Source organism: Episyrphus balteatus, chromosome 2 (assembly GCF_945859705.1).
Source record: "Episyrphus balteatus chromosome 2, idEpiBalt1.1, whole genome shotgun sequence".
Lineage (NCBI taxonomy): Eukaryota > Metazoa > Arthropoda > Insecta > Diptera > Syrphidae > Episyrphus > Episyrphus balteatus.
In genome coordinates, this window is record NC_079135.1 from 29082889 (window position 1) to 29102856 (window position 19968).

At 32.1% G+C, this 19968-nt stretch overlaps 1 protein-coding gene across 4 annotated transcripts in view; it reads left to right on the forward strand.

Moving 5' to 3' along the window:
- Positions 1-5370: 5370 nt before the first annotated feature.
- LOC129910239 (uncharacterized protein DDB_G0271670-like) overlaps positions 5371-19968 on the forward strand; it is a 227236-nt gene continuing 212638 nt past the window's right edge. For 3 of the 4 annotated variants that reach the window (XM_055987538.1, XM_055987537.1, XM_055987535.1), the window contains exons 1-2: positions 5371-5612; positions 5795-6034. The gene's annotated coding sequence lies outside the window, so the exon portion shown is untranslated. The remainder of the gene's footprint in view (positions 5613-5794; positions 6035-19968) is intronic. The other variant, XM_055987536.1, reaches the window with a different exon arrangement.

Below are 19968 nucleotides of genomic sequence, written 5' to 3' on the forward strand. Positions count from 1 at the left end.
GATATTTAATTAATTATAAAAACAGATTTCATTTTTTTTTAATTTCTTGAAAATATCAAATTTTAAATTTTCTTAATTTTTTTGAATAAAAAGCTTTAACATTAACTTAAAGCATAAGAGCAAGTACGTGCGACCCCAGTCGTGCATTTTATTTTCTGTAGCTTTACGGTCAAGCGAAATGTATCTAAGGTGCAGAAGACAAAGAACTATTTCAAGAAGTTGACCAAAACATGGATAGGGGAAGAGAAGATTCATCGACAGACTTTATAAGTCTTTATATCATATCAATATAAAGAAAGTACATACACGGTTGTAGAATTTTCTATCTTAGTTAACACTTCCATGTAGAATTCGTACAGATTCTTGAATGATTCACGATGAAGCCCCTCAAAATTGCCCCTCATTAAAATATGTTTTTATATAATTCAAAGTTGATGTATTGTTGAAAATGATTTTTCTCTATTTCAAAACTTTTCAATTTTCGTTTTCAATACTAAAATTCCCAACGTGAACTCTTCAATAAACAGTCCCCTTAACTAGGTTGTAACATTCTTCTTTTCAATTTCCATTGCATTTAAGTTTTCTCATTTTTGCTCTTCTCGAACAATATTCCCTCAGCACTTTATCATTAGATTTAGTTTGCTTTTGTTTATTTATTGGTGTTTCATTTCGTTTACAAATTCCATCTATCTAATATTCAAATTATTTTGCTTGCTTCTACCTATACCTTTGCTTCAGCTTCGGCAACATCAAGTTTCCTATAGGAACAGAAATACCTCTACCGCATCCGTCCACCATATTACCGGAGGTGAACATAGAACAACCCAACAACGATTGTAGTAGAGGTAGATACCTGTTAGATACAAGCAACAACAGAAAAAAAAAAACCCAAAATCAACATAAACTGGGTGGGTATAGCTAACCGAAGGTAAAGCTAAAACTATATATGGAAAAAGGAAACCTTAAATGGAATCCTTCAGGTTAGACGAAGCACATTTCCCAAATGTGTAGCCCTCGGAAATAGTTTCCCGGTCCCGGTATACAAAAAGAATTTCCTGAATTCTATTTTATTTCATTTCTATATCAACGTTGCGCGTTGTTATGCGTTGTTGCTGTTATGTACTGGTGCTCCTAGCTCGACGGGACACTTCAAATGAAAACCATGCGCAAGCCTTTGAAAATGCAGAAATATGCGAAGTGAAGTTGCTTCGCATAGAGATGGCCTCGTTTCACCCATCCTGTCTGTTGATGGAAAAAGCATCAGCATCAGAGGCAATGATTCCCAATAACTCTTACAGGTGAAGTATAGAAGTAAAATTGAATTGATATCCAACTGGGTCTGGGCTGGGGCCTTGGCCATCTTACATAGGGACCGTACGTTATAGAAGAGTGCTTGCTGGTTCATCAGCATCATCTATCCGGTGTGGCACACGGACATCCCGAATGATAGGAAATTGAGAAGAGCATCCGATGCTGGGTCTGGCTCTTGTTTGTGTGTTTTGTTGTGTTGTGTTGCAATGTGATGTTGATGCTCCTGTGTGTGCTTTTGCTTATGTACGATATCGTACAGTCCATTGCAATAATAGCCAGCATGCAGTCCAGAAGATGGATTTGGATTCCCTGCGGTAGTTGGTGGCGGAGCGAGAGATGCTATGAACTGGATGCAAATTGAATTTTATTGGTTTGGATTTTGTTTATTGCATTTGGCAGCATGGCAAATCGAAGAAATAATGATGCTCTCTCTACTTCTCTTGTCCTTTTTTTTTTTGCATGATGGGAAAATTTGTGAAGGACTCAATTGCATTGAGTTAATTTTATGGAAATGGCATGGACAGGCTATCTGTGTGTGTGTGTGTGTTTATTTGTATGTTTGGACTTTGATTAATTGCTTTTGGCAAGTGACATAGGAAAAAAGGTTCAACATTTGTCCCTCTCGTATACTGTCATGTGGTTCAGTTTGATTTTTAGTAGGAAAACAAGAAATGTTTTTGATTATTTTGCAAACACTTTCAATGAGGCTATTAAATGGAAAGTCGAAAGGTCGTGATGATATTTTACAAAGAAGGCTTTACCTTGAATATTTCATTTAACACCTCATCCGCTTTTGATGTTAGAAGAAGTTTGTAATATTTGCTAATATTAAGCAAGCATTCCTGTACCAGTCATCTTTCCTGCTTATCAAGTGCCACCAGGGGCTGATCTACCAGACCTGGTGGCTGCTGTTTCCAGTGCAACCATGGGCCCTATTAATACCTGCTGATCTACCAAAACTAGTACCTGTTATTCCAATACCAAGCTCCCCCTCCACCCGCTGCGCCACAGCTGCAAAAATGTCAGTGTACCACCGCCACACCATGACTGCACCACCGCTGCACCATGACTGCACCACGTCCACACCATTTCATTTTGTATGAAAAATTTTGGATTATTGAAAATAAAAAAAAGCTTCTGACGTGAAGGAAATTTGAACCCGAGTATCCAGAGCACCATCAATCACTCGTCTACCAAGTCATGTTTGAACGACCTGGCAATTTGTTACTTAAGTCAAAATAACTTCGAAGACGACTTAAACATTTGTATAAGTACGAGAATAGAATTCTTTTTTCATTGAAAATGAAATGTTGCGGACGTCGTGGTGCAGTCGTGGTGCGGCGGTGTGATGCGCTGAATTGTTCATTCAAAATGAAATGATGCGGACGTGGTGCAAACATGGTGCAAACGTGGTGCGGTGTGGTTAAGAAATTTTTGATCATGGTGCGGACGTGGTGCAGCAGTTATGCGGCGCAATAGAAATTTCTTATAATAGTGCGGACGTTGTGCAGCGTAGGTGCGGTGGTCAAAAAGTGCTGCGGACGTGGTGCCAATGCCGTCTTTACCATAAGGGCACACGGGGCCCGTGCCCAGGGCCCCCATTTTCAGGGGGGCCCCGAAAGAACGAAAATTTCTGTCACACATATATTCGCAAAACATTTTCGTTTCTACCAAAAAATTTTAGTTTTTATATGACGACCAAACCATTAAAAAAGTTTTTTCTACAACTAGGTAAACGGAAAATATATGTTTTCAAAATGAAAACTAATTATGTGGCGTTGTATGCGGACAAAATTTTAAATCCAATGGACCAAACCCAAATTCAATTTTCCCAAAAAAAAAGACAATAATATTTTCAAAAAACAAGAAAAATATCTTTTTTTTCCACTGTAGGTAAGATTATTTATTAGTAAAACAACGAATTCTCTTCCATTATATTTTTCTTTAAATAATAATTTAATTTCGTTTGAAGTTTGCAAAACTGTTAAATTTGTAGTGCGTGTTAAAATCAGTGTTAAAATATGTGTAGATTCGTATTAAAAGACGAAAAAAGAATCAATTCGTCGGCAAAAAAACATTAATACTTTTTCCGTTGGAAAACGTTTGAGAAAAAACTATTGCCGGCTCGTCGACGGTACATCAATGTTTTGGTTCAATGGAAAACGCCATGGTACAATGGTTGGCACCCCCAAACATTTTTTAATTAGAATTGCGAATTGCTCTCGTATTTCATGTCAAAATTTTCATTAAAATCGGTTGTGTCGGTTACATTAAGAAATCGGTTCTATAGCAAGTAGGTACCGTTATTAACGGTCCAAAAAAATATTTTTCTTAATTCAAAAGTGCGGCCTTATTTGCAGCATTACATGGTTTTTTTTTTCAAAGCAAAATCGTTATTCGTTTTTGATAAAATTGCAATATCTCGAAAACTTTTTATCCGATATCCATTAAAAAGGAGACATTAACATAAAATAAAAAAACGGCTCTTGGAAATCACGTACAAATCGTCTGTAATGAGTTTTTAGCAAATCTATCAATCCTTTTGAGCTCTTTTTTTCCAATTCTTCAAACTAAAACTTATAACGGGTACAGGGTATAATTATTGGCAGCATAAAAAGTGCAATTATTGGCAGGGGCAACGATTGATGTCTCAATGCACGTATTATTGGTACCCCCTCACAATAATAAAGACACTAGGTACTTTATATGGAACGATATATTGGCACCCCTTTTTAACCAACCATGGCCTTTTAGCCAACCATTGTACTTATTTAACTTTCCAAAAGGGCCCCAAATTCTTGTGTGCCCAAGGGCCCCAGGATAGTTAAAGACGGCCCTGCGTGGTGCAGCGGTGGTATGGCGGAATTCCATTTTTACTCGGGCTTTAAGATGTCCAATTAACTTATTTAAAGCTAATTTCAAACACCGCCCAGTGGTCTTGATATCTTGTGATAACTGCAAAGATAATTTTATCCTTCAATTCGTCAACGAGGGAAAGACCTTACCTGCTGTCAGAAGTTTGTATCCTGAGGATATTCTCATGCTACAGCCGTGATCAGTTTCACAAATTAAACTTTTAAAAGAGCATACGAAAGGCTACTCTTATCACAAAGCCATTCCCAGGGCCAATATGGTGCTGCTACTTCTGGTTCTTCCCGTTGTAGAATTGCAAGTTTTCACCTTGTGAACCTACCCTATCCCTTGTGCATCGACTTCTTTGATGACTTTGTTTTCAATTTAAGAACTTAACTGCTTCGGTGGTATAGGTATAGGATAACATTTCCAATTACTTTTATCTTTATTTAATAAAATGCAAGAAAAATTTCAAAAATTTCAGAAAAAACCGAATTTTTTCACTTCTAAAATGGCGGCCAATACTGGTACAAACACATCTTTCTTCCATCTTATCTTTAGAAGAAGCTTATTCAAATATTCTTTTCGTATATTTTCTTACAATTCAAAGCATTTTGAAACAATTTCGAGTTTGCATACTATCTAAAATGGCGCCCAACGCTTTATTATAAAATTGTGTATACATTAGCTTCAGTACGATTTACTCAAGCATTTTTTCTAACAAACCAACAATCTCTAATAGCAACACTTTCCAGCCTCCAGCAGTATCTGGATTTATATTTACCATAAACCAATTCATCATCTTTAATTCGAATCCACCTCAACGCAATCCACACTCCAACCAACGCACCATACTTCTTTTCAGTCTTTATATTCACCAAAAACAAAATTAAAAGAAAAAAAAAATAAACATCATTGGTAGTTTTCTTACCGCCCGCATCAACTCCCTCCCGCTATCGCCAACAACCTCCCACTATACCCGGTATAGTCGTTATTCCAGTCGGTCGTACGTATAGTTCGCAGATAAGAAATCCAAATCCAGTCGATGAAGCCGCTAAAACTACACAATCCGACGACACGAGAATAGCAGCAGCTAGCACCACGAAAAAATAACAACAACAACAACAACAACTCCAGCATGTTGCTGTTGTTGTTCCATGCAATTCAATCGAATTCAACCAATGAAGTCCACAAGTGCGCCTTTTGTATCAAGCGGATTCAGTTCGACTTCAGCTCTCCGATTGATGTTGTTTGTTCGTTGTCGTCTCGCCATAAGCCATCGTCGTCGCCATATCGTTTCGTTGTAGTTGCGTTTTTATCGTAGTCGAGAAAAAGAGCATTTCCTGTCCTGTGTTTTTTATAATATAGTTCGTTTTTGTTCGGTCTTTCTTGAGTGTCAAGTAGTTTTATGGATACATTTTCAGTCCAAATATAAATAATATTATTAGGTACCAGAAGATTGCTGTTTAAATAATATATATAACATAAAATTTTTGAAACCATATTGCAAGGATACACCGCATCCTTTTATTAGAGATATATCTCTCTCTCAGCTCTTCTCTCGTTTTTTTTTTTTTTTTGTGAGTTTCTTGTTGTGTGTGTTAAATTTTATTTTTCCTTTTTTTTGTAGGTACGCGCCCGCGCACATTAGAATCCGATTCCCGACATTCGAGTGCGAGTGAGTGTGTTTAATTGACATTGTCAAACAGAAACGAGTAGCGAGTGTATATCCTGCTCGATAGTGGAAAAGTGGAATAATACACCACACACAGAATCCTTGTTGTCATAGCAGCTTCTCAATTCTCCAATTCAAACTTCTATCCTTTTTTTCTTGTTTCAAAGCAAGACAAACATCAAATCGAAGCAGCAGGTAATTCAAAGTAATTTTCTATTGTTGGTTTTTTTTTTTTTCACTTTTTCGTCCTCCATCCTTCCTTCATATCGTCATCGTCGTTAAGTAAACTGTCTGTATCCTAGATTCTGCAATCGATTTTTGTTTCCCTCTTTTTGCATGGTGAATGTTTTGTGTGCGGACGAACGGGCGAAGAGATTTTTGATGAAGATGATAACGATGATTCTTTGACTATGGGACGATTAGATATTCTTATATGTTGGTTGCCAGATTGCAAATTTTCAGTTACAAACATGAAAGTATACTTACTTTATGTTGGTATTGACTTTAGTTTTAAAATAAGTACCAAAAAGAAACGACAATATCAAATTTTTTCAAAGTGGCGCCCAACGTGAGACTTGATTTAAATGTTTAAATCGAGGTTATTTAAGTAAAATACAAATAAAACTCTAAAGATTAACATTTTTTGATAGAGGATTTATCGCAGTTGCTGAAATAGTTGTTGCTACTTGATCAAATCGTGAAACACATTTTCACTATCATCGACAAAATCTCATCACCATCATGGCCATCTTCTGAGTTCTAATGATCCTTCATGTAAGATGGGTGAGATCCTAAAAGTATTCGATTATAATCTTGTTTTTGTATTCTTGAGTTTAATTTACATACACTATGTCCTTAACTTGAGTATTAAATCAGAAAAATAATATCTTCTCGATCATTCATCTAAATAGTTGAGTTAACTCTGATATTTTTATGGAATTTTTTTCTTGAAACAGTCTTTATAATCAGAGATAAGTTGCCGATATCTTAAGGCCACATAATATGGCGCCCAACGTGAGATCTTATTTTTTTTTTTAACAATTAGTTCTTATTTAAAATAAAGTTGTTTGGCAAAGTATTTTCTTATCAATAATAATCATAATCATATGTTTTTTGGGTCGTTGAAACCGAATTCGAAGTCCATTTTGCCGTTTTCCGGGTCGCTGAAATCAGATTCGAAGTCTATTTTGCCCTATCAGGTAAGATTTTCGAGATAACCTCAAAAAATGTATTTGAGTCAGGTCGTCTGTGACTTCTTTTTGAGTTTATCTAGAAAACCTTACGTGATCGAGTAAAATGAACTTCGTATTCAGTTTAAGCGACTATGTACTATACTGTACTTGTAAGTATACAAGTTAGATATTAAATTTTTTAAATTTTAATTCATTCATGCCAATTTTTATAACTGTAGCATTGTTTCAAATAGGTTTTTTTTTTTATAAAAAAGTAAGATTCCATTGAAATAAAATAACCTACAAAGCGGAAAAATCGATTTATTTATTATGATATTGCATAAGTAGTTTCACAAAAACAGGAAAACAAACCGCGTTTTTGACATGTTAATTTACAAGTATTTCAGAAAAGCGAATTGGCAGTGAAATTTTGAATTCAAAATCAGATCACAAAAATTAAATTTTTGCTTAAATTTTTAAGACTTTTCATATAGAAATTTGGTAAATGTATTTATACAAAAACATAAAAAAACATAAAATTCGTTTTTCAAAGTAATAAAAAAACATCTGAAATCAAATTGCCCCACAAAAAAAGTATGCAGTTTTAGAAAAAAAAATTCAAAATCGTTAGAACCGTTTTTTAAAAAACTAATTTTTTATAAATAATTTTTAGGAAAAAAAGTTTTAAAATAAAATTGGTATGCCATTTTGTAGAAATCACTAATCAACACCTAAAACCAAAATTTCAAAAAATTCAATGTCCGGTTTACGAAAATTTGATTTTTCAAAAAAAAATTTTCAAAATTTTTTAAAAAATCCAAGAATTAATTTTTTCAAAATTTTATTTTTGACTTATGTATATTAAAATTATGTACCTAAATGCTTTTTTACAAAAAGTTATGTAGGTGAAAGTAATTGATTCATGAGTAAAAAATTACAAAACATCCGTTTTTAAGCTGATAAGAAACATAATTTCTTGCTAAAACTGCAAGTCGTGGAAAATAAACTCATCCATCATCCTTATCTCAAATCGAAGTGTTAATAAAAATTTGAAAATGCATTTAAAAGACCTAAACAAATATTATGGATTAATTTTTATTAATTTTTTATTAACATATTTCAAATCAATTGTTTTGCCCCTTCAGTTTTCATAAAAACTCGAAGAATTCAATAGTTTCATACGAGTTCGAAATATTTTGAAAATAAAGTGAGAAATTTTAATATGGAGTGGAATATCAGAAAAACATTTTACCTCCATAATTTAATACATTTTTAGCTTTTCAAAATCTTGACCACCGCACCACAGCTTCACCACCGCAGCACCACAACTGCACCACATCCGCACCATTTCATTTTGTATGAAAAATTCGCTGCACCATGATACACAATTTTGGATTATTGAAAAATAATAAAAAAAAACTACCGACGATAAGGAGATTCGAACTCGAGTATTCAGAGCACTTTCAATTAGAAGTTCAACGCCTTAACCACTCGACCACCAAGTCATGCTTGTACGAACTGGAAATTTATTGCTTAAGTCAAAATAACTTTGGAGACAACTTAAACATTTGTATAAGTACAAAAATAGAATTTTCGATAATGGTGGAGAACTGGAGACGTGTTGCGGCGGTGGTGCACCGAATTTATCATTCAAAATGATATGGTGCGGACGTGGTGCAGTCGTGGTGCTGCTGTCAAAAAGTGGTGCGGATGTGGTGCAGCGGCGTAATTCCCTTTTTACTCGAGTATTACCAGATTTTACTTCAAAAAATCAAATTAAAATTAAAATTATTTCAACCATTGATAACTCATTTAACCGGAGTCGACTGTTAAAAAATACTTAAAATCTCGTTAACATTATTAATCTTTTTAAGCTCTAAAGTAAAGTGTGAAATAAATTAATAACATCTTATGAGTAATTTCTTCACAAAAGTGTTCACCTCAATTCCTACATTAAAGGTGTTTTTTTTTTGGCATTCTTGTGGTAGAATATAAAAAACCTGGCAACCTAATAGCGTCATATAAAAAACACCTCTGTCACATAATTTCCTATGCAAAAAAGCCCAGCTTATATCAGCTGTATCCATATTTTGTGTTTAGAAGCAACTTATGTCTCGTTTCTATGACAAAGATGATGATAACGATGAAGATGACAAGGGTTTGTTTGGTGGCACTCAGGTGCTTCCATTTATTTTTTTTTTTTTTGTGAAGAAAAATAATAAAAAAAAAAACCTAGAAGAATACTCCTCTCCATCATAGGAATATCAATTTTTTTTTTTTATTTTCATTCTTTCTTATAAAATTTTTTTTGGGACTCTCAAAACACCACACAATGACTATTTGGTTTTTTCGTATTCTTTTGCCTCTGATGGATGCATACAAAGATGGGTGACTTTGTATATTATAATAACACACAATACAGGAAGAGCGATAGGAGAAAGGATGTTGTTGGTGACAACAAACACTTTGTGCGAGGGTTTTTCTTTTTTTTTTTTTTTGATAATATAGAGAAAAAGCCGAATATAGGTATGATGGGGAATTTTGTTCTTGTTCCATCATCATCATCCTTCGATGTCCTTGGTTCGACAAAAATATAGAAAAGAAAGATTTTTGTGCACATTTACGCGACAACATTTGAAAAGGAAGCTATGGTCCTTCATGAGTGATGGGTATTCTTTGATGCACAGAGTAGATATAGATAAAAATGTGAAGAATTATTTTATATATTTTTTTTTTTTTTGTTACCTTAATGGAAAAAAGGATATATTTTTTTGCAAATAACGAGGAGTGAATTTTTTGTAACGTCAAAGAGACAGTTTGACAGTTATGAAGGTTTACCTCTAATGAAGATGGGTATTCTTGAGCTTCGGGTTTGTGTGGGTTTGAAGTTTGACAATGCTTTGAAGGTAAATTGAAAGATTTTTTCTCCTCGCTCGGTGTATTTCTTTTGTAAAAAAATAAAATAATTGGTGCAATTTAAAAAAACGGTCAAGGTTTCATCGTCGTCGTCGGTCTTAGCCAGACCCTATAATGGTTATGTCTTTACGATTATGTTTCATTTGCTAGATGCGAAAATTCAAATTTTAATTGCTAGCGTCGAAAAATTTGTGTTGAATAATTAAACGAGAAAATTCTCTATTCAAACAAGAATATAAACATTGAAATGTACTTTTGGCACAATTAAAATGAAATGTTCTCCATCAATTTTGTGTTGAATAAATTATATATTTTGTTAACAGAGTCATCTCCTTTTTTGCTATTTCATTTCACTTAAAAGCTTTAAAATTGAACATAAATATTTGTTCTAGTGCAAATGTGTATAGATATTATTTTTATTTCCTTCAAATAATTGTTTTTTTTTTTTTTTTTAGACTATTTTCTGAATCAACAATAACACAAATACCTAATTTCAAAGCTATTTTTTCCTGTTGATTAACATGTATACCAAACCACCTATCTAAATGAAAATTTTGTGTATATTTGTGATAAGCTGTGTACTTTTTCTCGCAATAATCACCCAATCAATCATCACTCTTCTATCAATAAAAATTGGTTTTGCTTTGAAGTTTTTGATGAAAACCAAACTCATTCTATTGGCCTTCATTCACAAGGGAAATAGAAATATTTAACATTTTCATTTGTCTTTTTTTTTTTTTGTTTACATTAATTTAGCTGTGAAAAACTTTTTATTTATTTACTTTTTTTTCTGAAAATAAAAAAAAAAAAACAGTTTTTAGCCTTTGACGTCAATCAATAAAAAAAAAAAAACTTGAAACCTTAATTGATGAGTTTTAGACATATTATGTAGGTCATATATTTTTTGATAATTACCTAATGAGAATGATAGGTTAAGTTAGCAATAGTTTTTGAACCCATACAACAATGCGACGTATGTTGATTTTTAAACGACTGTGGTGACAAAAAAATTTACAGATATTTTAACTCTATCATATATTATACACTTTGCCTAAAAAACAAGTGATTTTAGTGTTTTTGAGCATTTGAGTAGGATTGCCGAGTACTAGTCTGCATTTCCAAGGTGGCACCCGACATTTTTTAGATAGAAGACAGTATTATCTAAAATTTGGTGGTAAGCTTTCTAGTGCATAAAAAGTTATACTTTTTTGTTCAAAGAAGATTTTTTGTCAGTGTTGTTTTCATTTCAATAGGGTTGCCACATTTGTAGGCTTACGTTCTTTATATTATTTAATTATTTTTTTATAACTATTTAGACTTTCGTTTGGTATTTAAAATTTTTTTTTATTTGGCCAAACAACAAAGATATAAGATGTTTTAGTTTTGTGACAATTTTTCCTATAAAATAGGGTTGCCACATAGAAGTTCCCAATTTAGAAATGGCAATCCTATTTTTGTATTTTCACTTTTGGACCATTTTTATTAAAAATAAATTTTAAATAAAAAACTTGTAAATAGTGAAATTAATTTACTACAAACTCCTCTCGAACCCATTTATTTAGACCTGGCAGCCCTATAAATTCAAAATTTCAAACTGCCTAAACAGAGGGTGGACAAAGGATGATTTTTGGTTTATATAAAGAACTTAAAGTGGTTTGTACAGAAGTTTGAATTTTTGAAAATTTTAGGGGACTTTGAAATTTGCACACTCTGGTGTATGAGTAACTTTTGTTGGAAATTTTGAAAATTTGTATATCGATTACCTCGTTAACATAGGGTGGACAAAAGATAAATTTTGGTTTGTATTCATTGCTCGAGGTGGACAAACGATAGCCGTTTGAACTTTTGAAAAAAAAAATTGTTTTAAAGGGATTTTAGAAAAAAATGTATGAGAGTAGCTATAAAAAATTATTTTGTGAATATCTTCTAAACATCTTCTTTGAACAAAAGCCTCTATTTTTGTTTGTATTTTTGCTCTGAAAAACCCTGTTTTGTTGAATTCAAATTGTAATATTTTGCGATCTAACTGCAACTTCGGAAACTTTTATACTTTTTTGAAAACGACAATAACAGGGCAACTTTTAAAAACAATAAACCATCCACACACCGTACACATTTTTTTTGCGGTGTTGCTCTCAAATAAAAGTTAGAAATTGATTTTTTATAAAAATTGAAACTGTTAGTTAATTTGCATCGAAATGGCGTATGGAATAAAAAATATTTTGATTAATAAATTGTTCCTAATTATTTGCCAATGTTTTTGTAAAAGTATTTTAAAAAACAAAAATCAATAATGGGCGCAGTAAGCAAAATACTGTTGCAAAGTAGGGATTTTTTGAAATTTCACAAGAATTGCATTAAATCGAAAACCGTAAGGATTTGGGATGAACAAGTTACCAAATTCTGAGAGCCCTTAAGTAGGCCTATCAGCATATTTCGTTTGATCCATTACTTTTATGACACCCTGTATATAAAAAGTGTCATGACACTTTTTTTCCTAAGACCCACCGTTTCTACCCTTATATGAGAATATTTTTAAGAAAGTTGGCCATCTAGGTTTCCATAGATTTATTTATACCACAGGTGTTTAAAAATTTTCATAAAATACTTTTCTTACATTTTGCATCGAAAAACAGATTTCAAATTTTTTTTAAGGAAAATGTGCAATAGGTATGAAATTTTTAAAGTGCTTATATACTCATCCAATTATTTTAGAATTTTATAAAAAAAAAGAAATAAATAAAATTAATTCATTCGTGGTTGTAGTATACGAAAACATAAGATGATAAAATTTAATATACGCTAAACGAAAAAAAGCCAATATTTTATGAACTGGTTGCGATAGAACTTTTTTCTATCTGGTTTTAGAACAGTCTTAAGTGTAGCTATCAGCCGTTTTAGGGTTGTCCATTCTCTATCTATATATTCAAACCTATTCTTAACAAAAATTCCCAGGGAAATGGTTTCGGGAGAGCCCCAATCGGAAAAATGGTGAAAATGTTCATTTTTTTTTTTTTGCTTTCCCCATGTTCTTAACCATCGAAGGACGAAATTCAGAATAGGCCTGATTATGACGATTACAACTCAACTTCAACTTTTTAAATCGTTATACCTAAGAAACGGCGGGTCTTAGGAAAAAAAGTGTCATGACACTTTTTATATATAATAATCTGGTCTACAATTCTTGCATGGAAAATTTTTTGATAATACTTACCATTTTGGTGAAAATCGTGAAAAACCAGATTTTGTGACCTTTGGCCCCAAGTAAATTTTTTTCCAGGTCTCGGATTGATGAGGACTTTTTAGATTTAATTTATGATGGTGTTTCTAACAATCCTACCAAATTTCAGCTTGCTGGGAATTAATGTAACCTCACCCCCTTATTTTAGTCTAATTTGACCGGACTATAAGTTTTTGCGGATCAAATAATTTCTTAAAGCTTCCAAAAAAACAAAATCTTATTGAATTGAATGAAAAGAAATGAAGTCCTGTCCTCTGTCCAATACAAATTGGTCGTTTTTAGTGCGTAACTTATGGACTCTTTGGAGTCTTTAAACTCAAAGTCTTTCATATAATAAAAAGATTACAAGTGCTATAAGTTTACTTACAAGCAAGTGTATTATTAATCATAATCAATTTAAATTTTAAGAATAAACAAGAGTAAAAGTTGACTTAGTATTTATGATGAATAATGAGATTTTGACAAATTAAAGAACAACGAATTTTTGCGTTGAAATCTCGCCGCTTGCTTCCCCTTGGTTATATTACCAAAACGAACTCAAACTCATAAATAAAAATGAATTACATTATTATTTAATTTGATGCGTTCCTTGAGATATAATTTGTTCTGGCTTTCAACAATATACCAAGACCATCACATTACCCGCATATATAAAAAATGAGAAACAGCATTTTTCATTCTTATCATTCTTAAAAGCTTTACAAGCCCAGAGCCTGATGAGCCTCTGTCTTGTGCCTTGACTCAAGAAAAAAAATAAATAAAAAAAAAACGGCAGGCAGCGTGACAAAGTAATTGTTCTCACTTTATCTGATTATTTCATCTTTTCCATCTATCAAATACTGAATTCGTCGTCGTCGTTGTTGTCGTTGTCGTTGTCGTTGTCTGCCACGTCATTTCTCAGACAATAGCACAAACCTCACAGACCAAATACAAAAAAAAAACCCAAAAAAACTTTACTTCTTCCTTTTCGAAAGTATATACACCACCTAAATGCAAAACAATGCCCCACCATCATCATCGTCAAAAGCCGCACAGACTAACTGACTATACATTAAGCTCACAATGGGGCAATGTCAGTTCAGCAGTTGTCTCTCTGTAAGTAATAAATTCATTGTTCCATCAGCAGAACCGCACAACAAAAGAATAAGAACAAAAAAAAAGCCATATTCTCTGCAGCTCGTTCATCTTGTGGCAACATCACACAGAATCATCTCATCGCAGCTTCAGAGCTGGTAAAGTATGACGAAAACAACGACGCCATGCCACCGTTTCTTCTGCTCCTTGAAAACAATTATTTGTGTTAACCAAAAAAAAAAAGAAAAAACTGAAATATTTCATCCAAAAAGCCGCCCTGGGGCGGCTGTGGATTGTTTCTAAGTGCGCAGATCCCCAAAAGTTCTCTGACCTCTGTGTTTCGTCAATTGCCTTTCCTAAATAGCACAAGATCTGAAGAAAAACTGTTTTTTTTTTTTATTTTGTTTGCTTTTGATGGGCATATATAAGTTCTTCAAAAACCTCTTGTTTTTGGCAGGCTTTCAAAAGAACAATAAATATAAGTCCCCTCAAAAAAATTCATATCATTTCACAGTTACACCTGAAGCCTTGAAGGCAATCAAAGTTATTATCTTTGTGCAAATTTATGTGATTAATGGTTTTGTTTTTATTTTCCTGTTTCCTACTACGTCAGCAAAAAAAAAATGAATATAAACATGTATGTCCTTTTTTTGGATTTGGAAGAAAACAAATTTATTTTTCAGCTTTTTTTGGCTGGAATCCCTTAAAGCGTTCTCGAGATAACAAGTGGTAAACATTATGAAATAAAAGCAATTATACTACAAAAAGTGAACAAGGAATCATTTTTGCAAGTTGTTATTCTCTTTAAATTTGTTTTTAAATACTTTTACAAAAAACTTCAAGCCTTCCGGCAAAAAATATAGTTAAAATATTTCTGTTTTCGAAATATGATTCACCCATATAAAACCTAGCTATCCAACTGCATTCTTGCTTACCTTATTTTTTTACCACGTTGAATATTGAATATTTTCATATTGGCTCATATAAATTCCAAAAAGTAAATATTTGTTGAAAAAGTTAAAATCAAATAAAATGATTGGGAATGTGCAATAAATAATATTTTATTGTTGTCTACTTATAGAATATATAAAAATAAGCCTTTACGTCGTAAAGTCTAATCTATACGAGTATTATGAGAATTTTGTCAATACCTAAAGGCTGATAGAATTTAAAAAAAAAATCAACTGGTAATCTCGAAATTCTACAAAAACTCATTAAAACCCTACACTGCACTGTTGGAAATATATTGATAACAATATAACATGGAACTTAATCCACATACTGCATGTGATAGCTCACAAATAAACAAAAAAATAAAATTGAAAAACAACGCGTCAGAATGTCTGTCAGATGCATAGCCGTAGCTAGGATTTCATTTCGGGGGGGGTTAGCTCAGACCAAACAAAATTTTTTTTTAGAAATCACAATACTTTGTATCAACTATATGTAGCTGCAGTCGATTCTAAATCCCGCTAAATCAAATAGTCATTTGAACTGTGCAGAAGCGAAACATTTGCCAATATCCTTTTTAAGTATTTTTTTGGAGAGGAATTCGTAGTTAAAAGTTTAAAAAAGCCCTGCTTACGGTAAACGAATTTAAAAATGGCCGAATATTCAGCGGCATCTCTAGTTTTTTAGGTACAAAGAGTGATAAGTTGGTTGATATAAATTGCGAGCGTAAGCGAGCAAGAAAATTTTTTTTAAGAAACAAATTTTAACCATTCTAAGGCTTTATAAAAAAATTATTTCGTACAATTTAATACATAAAACATTGAAAAATTGAATTTTTCTTGCACTGAAATTTTGTAGCAGAAAATTGACAGGTACATTCTATCTATTGAGTTCTAAATGAAATAAGCAATACTTAAAAACCAAAATTTTAAATAATCCAAGTTGTTTCACATGAGCTAATTACACTGGTCAACAAGGTTTTTGTTACAGAAACCAGGGTATACTTTTCTATAAGCTGAGCTCGAATCCGAAGTCAGAAAAATTCTATCACATCACGTTTTGGAGATATTCCCGTTAGAAAATCGAAAATGCCGATTTTTACCAGTTTTCAAAGTTATTTTTTAACGTTAACTTATTTTTTTTAAATTAAATTTATAACAGTTTCTAAAAGAATTGTGTCCAAATTTGAAAGTGATTGGTACAGAACTTTTCGATATTTGCTATTAAAAGCAAATAAATATGAGATGCCCCACACTTTGATTTCAAGTTATGATTTCTCGAGGAAGAAAATAGATATTTAAAAGATTTAAACGGATTTAGAGAGACAAAACTTAATTCTTTTAGAAACTGTTACAAATTCAATTTAAAAAAAATAAGTAAACGCTAAAAAATAACCCTGAAAACTGGTAAAAAGCGGTATTTTCGATTTTCTAACGGGAATATCTCAAAAACGTGATGTGATCGAATTTTTCTGACTTCGGTTTCGAATCACACAAAAAACCTATAGAAGAGTATACCCTGGTTTCTGTAACAAAAAAGAAGTTTAATTTTGTTGACCAGTGTTATACTTCACTTTGAAATTTAACAATAAACTGAAATTGTTTAATTTTATAATTTGAAACAAAAGAATAATGAAATGTTGTAAATACAGTGCTTTGCAAAAGTATAATCGCACCATATAAAAATGCTATTTATATAAAACCGAGTATTGCAGCGACACCCTACTATTTTTTTATCAAAAAACAAGAATATTGAGAAGAACAAAATGTCCCGTTTCTTTCTCTTATAATTTTTAGAAATAAAAACAAGTTTTTCTTCCATTGCAAAAGTATAATCGCATTTTTTTTATTTTGAGTATGGCCAACAAGGTTTTTGTTACAGAAACCAAGATATACTTTTCTAAAGGTTTTTTATGTGCTGAGCTCGAATCCGAACTCAGAAAAATTCTATCACATTGCGTTTTTGAGATATTCCCGTTAGAAAATCGAAAATCCCGCTTTTTACCAGTTTTCGAGGTTATTTCCTAGCGTTGGTAGGTACCACAGTCTCTGAATAAACCGATACATTTATTTTCGCTTACATACTGGATTTAAGGTTAACATAGAACAAAAGTGGGTAATAAGCAACTGAAGATATCTCGGACAGTAGAAAAGATGTCTGAAAGATTTAAATAGATTTAAGGGTAATATTTCAAAAACGAGATGTGATCGAATAAGTCCGTCTTTGGATTCGAGTTCGGCCACCGAAACCTTTTGAAAAAGCATAGTTTAGTCTCGGCACCAAAAACCCTGCATAAGTACTTGTGGTATTTAAAGGGTTCTTAAAAGAGCATTTTAAGGTGTTAACATAGTGCTTAAAGAAATGGTCAAAGAGATAAAAACTCTTTGTAATGGACCAAAAAATTTTTGTTTTCCTTTTTACAAACTTCATCGACAGCTTCTGCAACGATGCAAAATTGGTAGTGATTTTAAAGGAGATTTTCATATAGGTAATCAAATCACTAAAATACAAAAACAAATCATTTAGTGCTGCACATATTAGACTTGAATATGTTTATAATATAGGTATCTTTTGATTTTCTGAAAAAAAATTTCGGGGGGGGTTAAACACCCAAAACCCCCCCCCCTAAATACGGCTATGGTCAGATGTGATTATGAGTTACATGCATTAGGGTGGTTTTTATTTTTGTTCCTGTTTTTTTTTTTAATAAAGAGTGCAAGTTCCAAAATCAATTTGAAATAATTAAATGAAATCGAGGATTTTCTTAATTTAATTTTTAGTACAGTAAAAGAAGACCCCCTACTATTTATGAAATCCATTTATTTTGATTCCTAAAGCTAATAGGAAAAACAAAAGTAAAAGAAAAAATATTCTACATTAAAATTTTGAACATTGTATGTAACAGGTTTAAAGCTCTGTAGTTGGTACTGATTGATAAGATAGAGGGCGTTGAAGTTCAAGAAATTGTTTTTTTTATCTTTTATTTTAAGTCGTTAAAGTGACTAAAAAAATAGTGAATAAGAAAAATTTCTGAAATCAATTCTAGCTTCGACTTTTTTTACCTGCATTTTGTTTCTGAATCCACTGGAAAGACTTGGAGCTGCCATTGAAATATTCCAAAAGAAATTTCAACTGCCTACAAATTTTATATTTTTTTGACTTACACCATTGCGTTTAGAATTAAATGCAATAATTAAATATTGAATTTTTAAATTAAAAAAAAAAAAAAAAAACAAATTTCGGGAATTTTTTCGCTCTCTATTTTCCCAATCAGCAACATCAGATAATCAAATCTTTGACATAAGATGTTCAAAAATGTTTAGATGAAATTTTTTCTACTCTCACATTGTTTGCCTATCATGTTTGAAATAAATCTATTTCATAAATTAAAGTGGGAAATAGAAGAGAATCGTTGCTCCGTGAAGCCAGAATTGCGACCTCAAAATTTTTGAACCGAATTTGTCTAATTCGTTTGTCCACCTATTGTCCATGTTTGTCAACAGCCTTCGAAAAAATTTTAGAGCAAATTCTTTTTTTTATATAGTAGTCTGAAAAATCGTGTTAAACGCTCAAATTTTAAAACAGACATATGAAACCAACTGGAATCGTTTATACACCTAGAGTTCCATATATATACCAAATATTAACCTACCGTATATATACCGTATATATATCTACCGTCCGTTTAGGACATATTAATAAAACAAAAAAAAAACAAATTTTGCACTGAAAAATTAAAATTCTCATAAAATACCCAAAAATCAAAAATTTCAAAACTGCTGTCGTTTGTCCTCCACGAGGTCTTTACTAAAAATCATCGTTTGTCCACCCTCTCCGTTTAGGACATACCTATTCATAGTCATTTTTTTTTTTTTTTTTTCAAAAGTTCAAACGTCCATTGTTTGTCCAACTCGAAAAATGGATACAAACCAAAAATCAGTGTTTGTCCACCTCACGCTTAGGAGATGTTAAAACAAAAAATTTTTCAAATTTCCCAACAAAAGTTACGCATACACCATAGTGTGCCTATGTACTAAAAATTTCAAAGTCCCTAAAATCCCCAAAAATTACTTTTTTCAAAATGAAATTTTGAAAATAATCTGTTCGAACTTTTTTTTTTGCATTTATTTTTTTCAAAATGTTGAGTTTGAAAATAAAATTTTCAAAAAATGTTTTAGGTTTTTTTTGATAACAAAATAAAAGAAAAAATAGCACAATATTGTGAAAGTAACCATTGATTTTTTATAATTTTTTTTTCAAGTGAAGTCAGTTTTTTTATAAAACTGCCCGCTTTCACTCATTTCCCCTCTTGCTCAAAATCCGTTGAAGTTAAGGGCTTCTGCGCATATACATATGTACTTTTTCGATAAGAATAATGTTATTCCTGCAAATTTTCATCGAAATTGACCATGACACTTGTTTCATACATTTTATGCGTGGTTCTTTCAAAAGTATTCTTCAAATCGTTTTCGAAGTTTATCCAATGTTTAAGTCTTTTTTCAGAAATAAATACCTATATAATAAGACAAACTAGTGAAGGAGACATTTCCAATATTTTTTGCTTCTAAAAACCACCCTAACGATCAAATCGTTGAGTAGTCCCTTTTTTTTTGAGACGTAAACACGAACCCTAATAAATAACAAAATGTCTATCATTTATGGACTCTATATAACTGATGATGTGACGGACGAATGACTACCGTCGCACGATATACTCTTATCAACATCTAAGTGGTGCAATTTAATTAACGACACACAGCATGACACTTTTCACC